The sequence below is a fragment of the Mastomys coucha genome, unplaced genomic scaffold, assembly GCF_008632895.1.
Source record: "Mastomys coucha isolate ucsf_1 unplaced genomic scaffold, UCSF_Mcou_1 pScaffold14, whole genome shotgun sequence".
NCBI lineage: Eukaryota > Metazoa > Chordata > Mammalia > Rodentia > Muridae > Mastomys > Mastomys coucha.
The window spans coordinates 65,541,663-65,552,317 of record NW_022196896.1 but is presented as its reverse complement, the minus strand read 5'-3'; positions in this window follow the sequence as shown (position 1 = coordinate 65,552,317).

Below are 10,655 nucleotides of genomic sequence, written 5' to 3'. Positions count from 1 at the left end.
TATCTCTCACCTAGTAAGACTTCTGTTTGTGCAAAGATCCTACTGCATTCCTGGAACTTGATGGCCCACATCAGCTGCCCCTCACCTCTTTTCCTTCCTTCCTTCCCTCCTTCCTTCCTTCTGTCCTTCCTTCCTTTTTTTTAGACCACTTTCCAAATTGACCAATCCGGGGTAGGCTATGGGGAGCTCCCCCTTGCTTTAAGGGCATAAAAGTCAGGCAGAGACCTGTGCTGCTTGCTAGCCTAGTTTGGGTTGTGGTACATCCATTATAAAAAGAAAGCCTTGCTGAGCAGTGGTGGCACATGCCTTTAATCCCAGCACTTGGGAGGGAGGCAGGCAGATTTCTGAGTTCAAGGCCACCAGCCTGGTCTACAGAGTGAGTTCAGGACAGTCAGGGCTATGTAGAGAAACCCTGTCTCGAAAAAACCAAAAAAAAAAAAAAAAAAGCCTTGTTGGGTTACTCTGTGCATTTCTTTGTGCAACACTGAGAACATTCATTTCCAATATGTCTTTGGAGAAATGTCTGTATAAATCATATGGCCACTTTTAATGAAGCTATTTGCTTTTTTATTATTGAGATGCAGGCGATTTTTCTGCATTCTGAACACAAGTCACTTACTCACTATGTAATTTACAGGTATTTTGGATGCATTTGAACTTAGCTGATGTACATTGAGACACAAATGTTGGTGGTCTTGACAAATTCTGACCTCTTTTTATGTATCTGTAGTATTTCTAAGAAGTACCTATGCTAAAGACACAAAGACTTACTCCTGTGTTTCTGAGAGTTTTACCACGAGAACACTTACATGTGAGAGGAGAAGAATCAGATTCACTCTCTGGAATGTAGATCCCAGTTACCCTGTCATCATTTGTTGAAGAGATGACTCTTTCCCCAGTGAGTCTTCTTGGCATTGAGGTTGAAAATTACTTAGCCATCAACGTGGGGAACAGTTTCTGTGTTGCCAAGTCTATATTTCTATATATGTGTCTGTCTGCAATGGCACGGCACTGCCTTGATTTCAGTAGTTTGACTGTAACTTTTTAAAAAAGATTTTTTTTTTATTTCTCTGTCTCTTCTCAGTCTCTGTCTCTCTCTGTGTCTCTGTCTCTTGGTGTGTGTGTGTGTGTGTGTGTGTGTGTGTGTGTGTGTGTGTGCGCAAGTGTCTGCCAAAGCCCAGAAGACAGCAGCGGATCTCCTGGAACTGGAGTTACAGGTGGTTGTTAGCTTCCCGATGTGGTTGCTGGAAGCTGAAGTGTGAACATCTGGAAGAGCAACGAGTGCTCTTAACCACTGAGCCGTCTCTCCAGCCACTTTCACTGGAACTTGAGTCTTCCTGTATCTGTTCTTCAAGATTGTTTTGATTGCTCTGAAATTCTTATGTTTTCCTATAAATAAGCTTTTCAGTTGCCAAGGGAGGCAAGGTAAGCTAGTATTCTGTAGACATGGTGTTAAATCTGTAAACCCATTTAGGGCACTTGTTATCTTGACAATAAACAGTAAGACTGGTTGTGACTGGCTTTCCATCTATTTAGATATCTGTTAATTTGTTCCCACAGAGCTTTATGGTTTCAGTGTACAAATCTTGTGCTTCTGTTGTTAAACTTATGTCTATGTTTTCCATTATTTTGATGCCATTATAAATGGAATTTTCTTAACTTTGGGTTATTTACTATCAATATACTATTGACTTTTATGTACTGATCAGCGAGTGACCTTCAGCCCTGCTGAATCTTATTGGTTCTGATACCTCTTGAATAATTCCTTGGGATGTTTATATATAAAATAACAACATCTGCAAATATAGTTTACTTCTCACATCTGGATGCTTTTATTTCTCTCACTTGCTTGTCGCTTGATGTCTTAGCTACTTACTGCTGTTTTACTGCTGTGAAGAGACACTATGACCAAGGCAACTTATAAATGAAAGCATTTTGCAGGATTCTTGTTTACAGTTTCAGAGGGTGTGAGTCCATGACCATCATGGTGGGGAGTATGGCAGCAAGCAGGCAGGCACAGCATTGGAACAGTAGCTGAGAGCTCAGAGCTTATTCACAAGTAGAGGCAGAGAGAAAGATTGGGCCTGGTGAGGGCAGATTTTTTTTTTAAACCTCAAGTCAGCCCACCGACAGTGACACACCTCCTCCAACAAGGCCACACCTCCTCCAATAAGGCCACACCCCTCCAACAAGGCCACACCTCCTCCAACAAAGTCGCGTTTCTTTTCTTTCTTTTTTTTTTCTTAGATATTTTCTTTATTTACATGTCATATGATTTTTCCTTTCCCAGTTTCCCCTCCAAGAAACAAACAAACAAACAAAACCAACAAGAACAAACTCCTGTTGCCTCCCCTCTCCCCATGCCTGCCACCTCTCCCACTTATTGGCCCTGGCATTCCTCTACACTGGGGCACAGAACCTTCACAGAGCCGAGGTCCTCTCCTCCTATTGATGATCGAATTTGCAATCCTCTACTATACACATGCTGCCAGAACAATCAGACCCACCATGTATAGTCCTTGGTTGGTGGTTGAGTCCCTGGGAGCTCTGAGGGTACTAGTTAGTTCATTTTGTTGTTCGTCCTAAGGGGCTGCAAACCCTTCAGCTCCATTGGTCCTTTCTCTAACTCCTTCATTGGGGACCCTGTACTCAGTTCAATGGATGGCTGTGAGCCTCTACATCTGTATTAGTCAGGTACTGTCAGAGCCTCTCAGGAGATAGCTCCATCAGGCTGGCTTGTCCTTCCTTCAATCTCTGCTCCATAGTTTCTTAATCCTCCCACAGTCTACCAAGTGGAAGCTAAACATTCAAGTATATGAGCCTAGGGGGACCATTCTCATTTAAATCCTCACACTTGTTTCTGTTCTCCTGTACAACACTGAATAGAGGTGGCTAAAGCAGGTGTCTTTTTTCTCTTTTAGATCTTTCTTGGTGGGCAACCACAATCAGTGTTTTGTCCATTAGCATAAGGTTAACTGTCTGGCTACCACAGATTACCTTGTCAGGCTGATATGTTTCCCTTCTCTTTCTAGCTCATGAGAACACATTGGTCATGGTATTCAGTCCTTTATAATGTTGTTGGATGAACTTTTGTATTATTTTACATTCTAAAAGGGAGAAATATTTTAATTGTTATAAAACATGGGAGGCTTGTGCTTGAAACGAACATCTCATAAACACTTTCTCATAAATACTTTCATTATTATCTTCATGTAGGTCCCATTCTTTTAAAAACTTACTGCTCAAGAGCAGTAAAGCAGCTTTACTATCAATGATACACACACACACACACACACACACAAACATATATATATATATATATATAAACATATATATAAATATATATATATAAATATATATATAAATATATATATATAAATATATATATATAAATATATATATAAATATATATATATTTAAAGCCCCGAGATTTAAAAACAACAGTGAGGAACCTCCCTCATCTTTATACAATACACAGTATATAAAGCGATTATCCTTTCTGGGATCTAGAGCTAATCACAACCACAAGCCCAGCTCCATCTCTGCAAGGCTGACAGGGCTCAGTAGCTGCTGTGTAGATTCCTGGCTTGACTGCAGTAAAGCCATGTGATAATTAACTCATCAGATGACAGCACTAGCCAAACCCACAGAAACACAAATACTCAAAATGATGTGTTTTGCATGTACAAATATCTACACTCAACGTTCGGGAGGATGTAAGAGTCCCCAACACGTGAAAACTGGCCTCGTGGGATCTGTGTAGCTAATTATATAGCTTCTGAACAGTTTGGGGAAGAACCCCCCACTCCACCCTAGATCCACTGCTCCTCTACTTCCCTTTCAGAAAAGAGCAGGCCTCCCAGGGACATCAACTGAACACAGCTTAGCACAGCGTAAGGAGATGGCAATAATACGAGGCACAAACCCTCATATCAAATATGGACAAGGCAACGAGTAGGAGGAAAAGGGTTCTAAGAGCAGGCAAAAAAAAAAAAAAAAAAAAAAAAAAAAAAAAAAAAAAAAAATTCAGACGCATCCTCCACTTCCACAAAGCCACCAAGCTGAACAACCACACGGGCTATGCAGATGACCTAGTGCAGACCCACACAGGCTCTGTGGCTGCCCCTTCATCTCTGTGAGCCTCTAGGAGCTCTGTGAGCTGTGTTTGCCCAGTCCGGTGTCCTTGACCCTTCTGGCTCTTAAAAAACAAACAAACAAACAAACAAAACTTGCTCTTTTCTTCTTTATTTGACACTTTCTTTCTCTTGTTTTAAAGAGTCATCTTCTATTGGAGCTGGGATAAGACTTTTCCTCTTTTCTTTCCTTCAATTTCCTTTTTTCAGTGCGCCCCCACCCCCTTCTCCTCGTCTTCTCCACTAACTCTTTTCTCAGGCAAAGCCTGCGGCTGGTTCAGTTCTTCACTCTCACTACCCTCCCTGCCTGTGCCACTGATTCCCAAAAATCGTGGCATTCGAAAGTCAGACGCTCTGGGCAGCCACATGTTTTTCAGCGGACTCTGAGGTCCATGTGGCAACCTGAGACTGAGGTGATTCAGGCACTTGGGGTCACACGTGATGTGAAAGAAGAAAGGAGAACTATTTTGAGGAAGGACAGGGAGCAAGAAGTGGGGAGATGAGAAATAGGGAGGACAGTAGTGGATGGGGTAAATAAGAACATAGTATATGGAAGTTTAGATGTGGAAATGGTATAATGAAGCCTATTACTTCTGTATAATAATTTTAAAAATAAAATCAAAGTATCAATCTGTGTTTACATGTTATATATGTATATCAGTAAAAGTCACAACAGTAACTGTTATGCATATACATACATATTACATAAGTATACTTATAATACATAGATCTGATCATTTTTAATTTTTAAAACGTTTATTTTTTTAGAATTTTCTACATGAATACTGCATTTACATTCTTTCCATCCCTTCAATCAACCCTTTCAAACCTTCCTTTATCTCTCCACTCCCTCTCAAATCAGAACTTCTTTAGTTCTCTGTCTCTCTCTCTCTCTCACACACACACACACATGTGCACACGCACACACATACATGCACACACATATACACATGTGACCTCTTGAGTCCATTTAGTTGCTCATAGCATGTGTATTCGTTTAGGGCTGACCACTTGGGATTGACTAACCTTATCAGTCAGGAGGCTTGTCCCTGGAGATGACTGATTCTCCCTCTCTGAGCAGCCAGTAGTTGTCTGTAGCTCCTCATCTGGGGGCGGGCCTTGTGAGATCTCCTTCATCTGTGTTAGCCCGTCATTTAGTGTTGTCATTATTCAGGTCTTGTGTAGGCAGTCACGTGTTTTGAGATTTCATGGGTGTAGCTCCTGTTTTGTTCAGAGAAGCCACTATGTTGAATGAGGTCCTAGTCCTCTGGCTCTTACAGGCTTTCCACCTCATCTTCTGAGATGTCCCCTGAGCCCCAGGTATAGGGGTGTTGCATCGTAGATGTATCAATTGGGATTAGATTTGCCATGGTCAGCTCTTCTCTCCATTTGACAGAGTTGTGGATTTCTGTGATCGTCTCTATCTGCTGCAGACGGAGCTTCTCTATGAGGGGTGAGAATGTATGGGTATAAAGATATGTCCTTAGAATACACGTAGAAATTATACTGCTTCAGGAAATGGCTGAAGCAGGTTCTCCAAAGTAGATCTAGCATTCACTACTTTGTGGGTTTTTCTTTCTTCTGTCCTACTCCACCCCTTCCCCACCCTATCAACCCCATGACACTAGACAGGAGAGAGTAAAGGATAGAAAGGAAAAGGGGGACATTATCGTTAGACTATGTTCTGCTGATTAAGGATGTCCAGTTTCTTGGGACAAGTTTGATCTTTGCTATGGGGATTTCTAATTTCTTCTTGCTGTTGTTTCTTCTTCTTTGAACATAACTACTTAGCAAACTGCGACCAACAGCAACAGAGTAACAAGCAACACCCCCTGTCCCTGCCTCTACCTCTCAGGCCCTGACATTTACATATCTTCTAAAAAATCCCAGAATTCCAATCACAGAAACTCTCCGCAGCTGGAAAAAATCACAACCCCATTAGAGCACAAGACAAATCATAGTCAGCTGCTGTGGACAATCCAAAGAAGCCCCATATCCCACACCTGGGGTTAAGATGGAAAACGTAGTCTTGTAATATTTCTGTTTTTTTTTTTAAAGAAACCAAAAATTCCAAAATTATCACTACAATCTAGGGCCCTTTTCTGTTTTTCTCATGTTTATGTCTTTTTTCCAATGTCTAAACATTCACATTGGCTGCTTTACTTGTCTGTTTTCTCTTCAACCTATTATTCATTTCTGCATCTGTTCCTATTAACTGGGTTTTTTTTTTTTTTTCATTTTGACTATAGCTCACATTTTTCTCAGCATGACATATCTTTAGTTGGGTGCTGGACAGTATAAACATTGCACCATTGAGAGTCCTGTGAGTTTTTTTGTTGTTTTTAAGTTGGGTCTGAGGTAGCTGAGGTTGACCTTGAACTCTGAGGTCTTTCTGCCTCCAAGTCTTGAGTGCTGGAAGTACAGTGATTGATGCCAGGCTCAGCTAAAGGTCTTGATTTTGTTATCTTTGTGTTTTTTAAAAATTGGATATTTTATATGTTTACATTTCAAATGTTATCCCCTTTCCCAGTTTTCCTTCTGCAAACCCTCCATCCCATCCCCCCTTACTCCTGCCTCACTGCCCTAGCATTCCTCTACACTGGGGTATCAAGCCTTTACAGGACCAAGGGCCTCCCCTCCCATTGATGCCAGATAAGGTCCTTCAGCTCCTTCAGTTCTTCCCCTAGTTCCTTCATTGGGGTCCCTGTGTTCAGTCTGATGGTTGGCTGTGAGCATCCAAATCTGTATTGGTCAGGATCTGGCAGAGCCTCTCAGGAGACAGCTATATCAGGCTCCTATCAGCAAGCACTTCTTGGCATTAGCAATAGTGTCTGAGTTTGGTGTCGGCATGTGGATCTTTATGCTTTTTTAAATGAAACTGTATTTAAATTTCTTTTACATGCATTAACATAAACATCAAAATATTTCCTTCCACCAGATTTGAAAAATTTCTGAAAGAAAAAATATTCCAAATTATTATTCTATTTATATGAATACTATTCAGTCTATACAGATTTTTTTCTTATAGTACTATGTATTTTAGTTCACTTACTGGAACATCCTTTGATGTACATTCATAGACTTATAAGTCATGTATATCTTTTTGATCCAGTTATCAGGAGGCATGCTTATAATAAGAGAAAAACAGTTCTTTTGGTTTAAAGTAGAAATAACTAGGTGATAGAACACATAGTGCTGGTTGTAATAGCTAACCTGGTGAACCATAGGACCCAAGTTTGCATCCTACTTATCATCCTAACCTGTCTGTATCCATTTTTGCTTTCTTGGTGTCACTAAATATCCTTATCCACAAGTGGGATCCAATAACTGGCAATAGACTGGGGCTTTTAAAACCTCAAAGTCAGACCCAAGAGACATACCTCCTCCCAAAAGGCTTTACCTCTTAATCCTTCCCAAACAGTTCCACCAACTAGGGACCAAGTATTCAAACATATGAATCTCTAGGGCTCAACATGTACACACACACACACACACACATGTATATACATATTTAAAATATACACACACATTTAAAAACCCAACTCATTGCCAGTCTCCCATCCACCAAGAAAGAATGGCAGTTGGTTTTTGGTTTATTAGCTTCCTGCCAGGTCTGCTGCATGTATGGATTTGAAATCATGCATCAGATCTGCTGCACATATGAATTTGAGATCTGTACTGGCTGTTTTTGTGTGTCAAAACCACAAGCTGAAGTTATCACAGAAAGGAGCCTCCCTTGAGGAAATGCCTCCATGAGATCCAGCTGTAAGGCATTTTCTCAATTACTGATCAAGGCAGGAGGGCCCAGCCCATTGTGGGTGGTGCCATCCCTGGGCTGGTAGTCTTGGGATGAAAGCAAGCTGAGCAAGCCAGTAAGTAATATCCTTCCATGGCCTCTACATCAGCTCCTGCTTCCTGATCTGCCTGAGTTCCAGTCCTGACTTCCTTTCATGATGAACAGCAATGTGGAAGTGTAAGCTGAATAAACCCTTTCCTCCACAACTCACTTCTTGGTCATGATGCTTGTGCAGAAATACAAAGCCTGACTAAGACAAGATCATACAAATTCTAAATAGTTCAACCCCCTTCATTTCACCGATAGGAAAATTGATGTTCAGGAAGACTTTGAAACATCCTCACAGATAGTATGGACCAGAGCTCTTCTTACATCAACATTAGCATCATGTGCCTTGACTTTTAACACCTTGTACATGAGTATGAACACCAGGTACCTGCATCGGACTCACTGAGGTTCAGGTAGAGACTCTTCATCCCCACAACCTTGTTACAGAGTGACACGTGGACTGTGGAGGGGACATCTCCTCCTGCTTTTTTTTGGTGGGGGTAAGAGAGTATTTAAAAATATATTTGGGGGCTGGAGAAATAGCTCAGTGGTTAAAAGCACTTGCTGCTCTTCCAGAGGACTCAAGTTCGATTCCCAGGTCCCATGTTAGGAGGCTCACAGCTGTCTAGAGCTCCAGCCCTCTGACCTCCACAGGCACCTGCCCTCATAGCACATACTCATGTGTAGACACTAAAAACAATAAAAGTCAATAATAAAAGTGGGAAATATTAGTATATATTTATTATAATAAGAACAAACAACAGAGCGTCTCCCTCTGTTATCCCATTACAGGCCACACAGCAAAGAGGAGCAGGTGTCTGTGAGTGAGAATTCATCATGGGTTTTGCCTACTCTAATCAGCCCTGTTGTGAGACAGATTAGTTAAGTAAAGCTTCTCTCTTTTAGGTTTATGTGTACATGTGTTTTGCCTGCATGGATGTGTACCACATGCATGCAGTACCTGAAGGGGCCAGCAGAGGGCATCAGATACCCCTGAGACTGGAATTACAGACAGTTGAAAACTGCTGTGTATGGGTTCTGGGAATCAAACCTCGAACCGGTACATTCCATGGCCTGGCCATAGACCCCTGGTCATATCACAATACGAAATGCATTTAATCAAAGGTCCCCATAGTCTTTCCATCTCGAGACTATTTAAAAATCCCAAGTCCCAAGTCTCTTCTGTGACTCAAGGCGATCTTTTGATTGTAATGTCTTGTAAGAAGAAAACAGAGGATTATATACTTCCACCACACAATGGCGTAGAGGATGCATTATCACTTGAGGTTCTCTTGAACTTCCCTTACCAACAACTTCAGAGGGGTTTCTCATGTTTGGTACTTGCGTTTTTGTTAGTTAGTCCATGGCTCTTGGGAATATATTGTTACCCCATGTGGTGTAACTTCTTTAAACTATGTATCTATGTATACACATACACATGTTTTACGTGCAATTTTAGATAAACATAAAATAATATGCGCCCTGTTATCTCAGACAACCTTGGTGTAATCTATCCCCTCCTTTCCTCTCCTTTGCCTACCATTTTGATTTAACTTTAATTCATTAAGTAGATGTTCAGCTCTTTGATGCTGAGAGCCCAGCTGAGGCAGCACAGCTGTGCACTTGCTGAGCAAACACGGAGACCCAAGGCTCACAGGGTGTGCGGTCCAGTGTCTGCCACTGGTCACTCCCTCCCCCACACCTCCTCTTAGTTTTGTGTGTAACTTGGCAAGGGCTGTCATAACAAGGTTCCCCAGACCAGGAGGCTTGAAGGGCAGACGAGTATCCCCTCTCAGTTCTGAAGCTGAAACCCACTGGCAAGGCGGGAGTGCAGCTGGCTCCTCAGAGATCAAGGAGGAAGAGTCTCTTCCAGATTTCTTAGGTTTGTGGGTTTGTGAACAATCTTTGGCGTCTTTGACTTGCATATTCACCAGCAGGCTCTCCGCCTGTGCGCTCACATGGTGTTCTTCCTGTGTGTGTGTGTCTAAATTTCCCTTTTTATAAGAATACCAGTAACACGGTGTATTTGATAGTATTATGTCACCTTGACATAGGCTAAGGTCATCTGAAAGAAGGAAACCTCAGTTAAGGAAATGCTCCCTTAAGATGGGGCTGTAGGCAAGCCTAGAGAGAATTTTCTTAATAAGTGATTGATGTCGGAGGCTCATTGTGGGTGGTGTCATCCCTGGAGCTGGGAGTCCTGGGTTAGAAGAAAGCAGGCTGAGCAGGTCATGAGGAGCAATCCAGTAAGCAGAACCCCTCCATGGCTTCTGCATCAGCTTCTGTCCCCAGGCTTCTGCCCTGGCTTCCTTAGATGATGAACAATGATTTGGAAGTAAAAGCCAAATAAATTCTTTCCTCCCCAAGTTGCTTTTGGTCCTAGTGTTTTATCACCCTAAAACACATGGGATTAGGTGTCCACCCTTAATATATGATGACCCCTTCTCCCCAGTGACATCTATAAAGTGTTTTTCAAATAAGGTCATATTCAAGATGCTTGCAAGATGAGGCACGGGCAGATGAGCCTGAGAGGAATGAATTCAACTTGCAACCCATTGCCTGGTTTGTCTAAAGGGTGATTAGCCCAGGGAAGCTTCGGTGACCCTTTGAATATCTTCAGTGATGAGCTAGGTATAATACATCAGTTATGAGAAGCTTACAGCTTGAGTATCCCCCCA